This window comes from Capsicum annuum, chromosome 1 (assembly GCF_002878395.1).
Source record: "Capsicum annuum cultivar UCD-10X-F1 chromosome 1, UCD10Xv1.1, whole genome shotgun sequence".
In the NCBI taxonomy this organism is placed as follows: Eukaryota; Viridiplantae; Streptophyta; class Magnoliopsida; order Solanales; family Solanaceae; genus Capsicum; species Capsicum annuum.
In genome coordinates this window covers 147,939,875-147,945,275 of record NC_061111.1, presented here as the reverse complement: position 1 = coordinate 147,945,275, position 5,401 = coordinate 147,939,875, and positions in this window count along the sequence as shown.

The window sequence follows — 5,401 nt, the reverse complement described above, 5'->3', positions numbered from 1 at the left end:
ACATATATACACACACACACACACATATATATATATATATATAATTTAAAAAATAATATATATGTGTATCATTTAAAAGAATAATTTATTTACGTGGCATTGACGTGGATCTGATGTGGCTATGACGTGGTTTCAATGTGGCGCGAGTGTGATGCACTCTCCATAGTGAGAGTGGTATAATTTTTTTAGAGTGGTAAAAAATTCATATAAAAGTTGTTTAGGGAGGTAAATAATTCAAGTTGAAGTTTAGGGTCTAAAGTAAGTTTTGCTAACAAGTTGAGGGGAGATTTGATGTATTTAAAAGAAATTAAAATTAAAAAAAAATGAAGAAACTAACAAAAAAAATAGTTAGAAATATAAGAGAATGATATTTTGAAATTTTGAAGATAATGAAAATAATAATTTTCATATTTGAGTTTGATTTGGAAAATGAATTTACTAATTTAAATAAGAGTAATTTGTGGAAATTTAATTAGATGGGATAACTATTTCTTATTTAACTCAACTAATTTGAGTAAAACAAGACAGTAAATCTTGTTGTATATGTATTTGAATAGCAACAGTTTATTTAAATACAAAATACAATTTGCTATTTTTTGTAATTATGAAATTGTTGCTATAAAAGTTACAATTAAAACTCTATAGTTGCTATTTCTGAAATTTTTTTAAAAAAATAATACAACTCATTAAAAATTTTGAGATTTATGTAAGTTACCCATATTTTTTCCTAATAATATTTATTTTAGGACAGATTTTTTTAAAATATGGACCACGTCACTTTAATCAAAATATATGTATGTCCAATAATGGCTTTGCAAAGGCGACGTACTATTTCTAATTTTGGCCTCATCATGTAAGTTTACCTACCAAGTACTGTTTCTAATTTTGGTCTCATCATGTAAGATTACCTGCTCCCTTTTCGTTTTAATTTGTTTTTCTTATTTTTTAGTTTGTTTCAAATTTAATTTTATTTTTCAGTTTTTGTAAATCTAATTTTCATATAATATATGTGAAATTATAAAATTAAAAGATATTTTGATCCTTTTGATATTTCTTTGATTTAAGATGACAAGATTTATTTTTGTAAACTCCATATAAAAAAGAAAGTAAAATAAATTAAAATGGAGGAAATACTTCACGATAACTTTAGGAAGTGTTTGTCATAGATTTCAAATACTTTTCATTTTATTTACAACTTATGAAGTTGAAGTTGAAGATGAAATGATACTTAATGATACTCAATTTTAAAAAATTATTTAACAATCTCACAAGGTCTGTTTCTTTAAAAATAATTTTTTTAAAAAAATTGAAGTTTTTTTTGACCTATTTTGAGGTCTTTTTAGGTTGATTCTAGCAGTTTTTTCAGTAATAATAAATTTGTGCTTCCTTATAAAGTTGAATATTGTTATGATATATATCAATTATAGTGAATGTCTATCAAGATCTATTTGATGTCTATCAGAATTTGATGTATTTGTCTTTTAGTGTGAAATTAGGAGCAAATTTTTCATATAAATAGAAGGGCTTCTTTCATTATAAATCATTCCTCAAGAGAAGAAATAAGAATCACTATACCTATTCTCTCTACTCTTCTTCTTGTTTTTATTGTTTTATAATGCCTTATCAGCACGAGACTCTACCGTCTCAAATTTGAAGGCTAAGGCTAAGATATTATTATTTTTCTTCCTTTTTTTTATGGCTAACAATCTTACGAAGTGTGAGTTCGTTGCCCTTCAAAGTTCGGGCAAGAACTATATTTCATGGGTGTTGGATGCTAAAATCCACCTAGATGCTATGGGTCTTGGAGATGCCATAAAGAATAAAAATACAACATCTAGTCAAAATCGTGCTAAGGCTATGATTTTCTTGCGTCATCATCTTGACGAAGTTCTGAAAATTGAGTACCTTACTACTAAGGATCCACTTGTATTGTGGAATAGCCTAAAAGAAAGGTTTGACCACTTAAAGATGGTCATCCTCCCGAAAGCACGATATGAGTGGATGCATCTAAGATTTCAAGACTACAACTCTGTTCATCAATACAATTCTACCATGTTTAGAATTTCTTCTCAATTGAAACTATATGGAGAGACGGTCAATGATGACGATATGGTGGGAAAAGACACTCTCTACTTTTCATGCCTCAAATGTGCTATTACAACAACAATATTGAGAAAAAGGTTTCAAAAAGTATACTGAACTGAGTTCTCATCTTCTCGTGGCTGAACAAAATAATGATTTGTTGATGAAAAATAACGAGAACCGATCAACTGAATCTGCATCATTCCCTGAGGTGAATGATGTGCACGCTTACCATCTAGGCGTGAAAAAAATCGCGGCCTTGGTCGTGGCCGTGGTCGTGATGACCAAGAAAGAAATTCTGTTCCAGGTGTTAATCATTCATCTAACAAAAAGAAAAAAGATAAGAAACGTGAAACAATTACTTGTTTTTGATGTTGTGGAAAAGGACATTATTCACGTGACTGTCGTGCTCTCAAGCACTTAGTGGACCTTTATCAAGCATCACTAAAGAAGAAAGAGAGAAATTCTGAGGCTAACTTTCTCTCTGAAAATAATGTTGACATCACATGCTTGGATGCAGCAGACTTTTACGAGCACCCTGAAGGAAAGATTGATCACTTGATTGGTGATGGTTCTGTAAACATGGAAGAATGAATGTTTTTAAAATTTTTTTATTGTTGATAAGAGTTAGAGAATAAAAATCATGTAAAAGTAGTTGTTTGCATGAGTATTGGTTTTTAATTTGTATTGATTAGTTCAATTATATTATTGTAATTTATTATTGAAGTGAATGGAATTTCAATTTTGTCATTATTGAATTAAAAAAAAAAAGGAAAAAGACGACGACGATACGTGCAACTTGCACCAACTTCTGTTGTGTTCATTATTGCATATTAATATTTTGCATGTTAATATTTTTAGTTTTGCATGTTAATATTAATATTAGTTTTGCATGTTAATATTTTTAATATAATATTCACATATAGTCATTACTTATTCATATGTGTTCAGAAAATATAATATGATAATATTATATTTGCATATTAACGTACTAAAAAAATATAATATAACAATATTATATTATTATTGTATGTATTGCATGATACTGTTCCGTACTATTAATTATAAATAATATATTACGTATTAGATTCCTTATCAAATATTATATTGTTTCAATAGTTTTTGGACATATTTTTTTATTTGCTTAGTAATGTCGGATTAACAATTTTTTTATAGTATATGCTTTTACTTTGTATAAAATTTAATATATATCTTATTTGGTGTATGTCATTTTATTTGAAGATATGGATAATTTTCAAAGTAAGCTGTCAAATTATGAAGATATATGCTTGATTGATTCTGGCACTACACATACGATATTCAAAAACGAGAAATATTTCTCTCATCTAAACATGGGCAAGATTAATGTCACTACAATTTCTGGTAGTGCTAATTTGATTGAAGGCTTCGAAAAAATCATAATCTTACCCAAGGGAACTAAACTCATCATAAATAATGTTATGTTTTCTCCTAAGTCTCGGAGAAACTTGATGAGTTTTAAAGATATTCGTGAAAATGGTTATCATATCAAGAAAACTGATGAGATGAATCTTGAATATTTTAGTATCACCAAGAATGTCTCTGGGTAAACATGTGTTATTGAAAAGTTTTCTGCTTTATCTTCTGGCCTGTATTGGACAAAGATTTGTGCAATTGAGGTACATTCTATAGTAAATCGGAAGTTTATTGATTCCAATACTTTCGTACTTTGGCATGATCGTCTGGGACATCCAGTATCAATAATAATAAGATGAATCATAGAAAATTCAATGGGCATACATTAAAGAACTTGAAGGTTCTTTCGAATGGTGAATTTTCATGCAATGCTTGTTATCAAGGCAAGCTGATTGTGAGGCCATCACCAACAAAAGTTGGGATTGAGTCCCCCTCATTCTTGAAACGCATACATGGGGATATTTGTGGATCCATTCACTCACCTAGTGGGTCATTTAGATACTTTATGGTTCTAATAGATGCTTCATCTAGATGGTCTCATGTGTGCCTTTTTTCATCTCGTAACTTAGCATTTGCAAAATTGTTGGCACAAATAATACGATTACAGGCACAATTTTTCGATAATCAAATTAAGTCTATTCGCCTTGATAATGCTGCAGAATGTTCATCCCAAGCATTTAATGACTATTGCTTATCGATTGGGACAAGAGTGGAACATCTTATACCCCATGTTCACACTCAAAATGACCTTGCTGAGTCATTAATTAAACGTCTGCAGTTGATAGTAAGACCATTGCTTATGAAAACTAAGTTGCGCACTTCTGTTTGGAGTCATGTAATTTTGCATGCTGCAATACTTGTTCGTCTTAGACCAACAAATTATCATAAATTTTCTCTGTTGCAATTGGTTTTGGTTCAAGAGCCTAATATATCTCATTTGAAAATTTTTGGGTGCGGTGTATATGTGCCTATAGCACCACCAAAACGCACCAAGATAGGTCCCCAAAGAAGATTAGAAATTTATGTTGGGTTTGAATCACCCACCATTATTCGCTATCTTGAACCATTAACGGGAAATATGTTCACTGCTCGATTTGCAGATTATCGGTTTGACGAGATAGTTTTTCCAAAACTAGGGGAAGAAGATAGTGGCATCAAAAGAGAAATTTTATGGAAAAATCCATCACTATATCATCTTGATCCGTGTGCTTCTATTTGTGATCAAGAAGTACAAAAGATTATTCATCTGTAGAAAATTACAAATCAAATGCCGGATGGATTTACTGATTTGAAAAGGATCACCAAATCACATATTCTTGTAGAGAATGTCTCAATTCGAATTGATGTATCTAAAGGACCATCCACTAGTGTTATAGCTAATGAATCTAAAGCACGCTTGAAGCATGGCAGACCATTAGGTTCTAAGGATTGAAATCCTAGAAAAAAAAACGGTCAAGATGACACTACGGAAGATCCTCATATGGAAGCTCAAGATTTGAGCAATGTTGATATTCCTGAAGGAATCAATGAGCCTGAAATTCAAGAAAATGAGGAACTATCCATAAATTCAAGTGATGTTGAAACTAATTTGAATCGATCTGAAATAGTAGTGGATCATGTCTTTGCATACTATGTTGCAACTAAAATCATGCAAGATAGAGAGGATCTTGAACCTCGATCTGTCACAGAATGTCGACAAAGAAATGACGGGCCAAAATGGCAAGAAGCAATTTAATCTGAATTGAATTCACTTTCTAAACGTGAAGTTTTTGGACCTATAACTCAAACACCTAATGATGTTAAGCCTGTTCGCTATAGTGGGGTCTTTGTACGAAAAATAAATGACAAAAATGAAATACAAAGG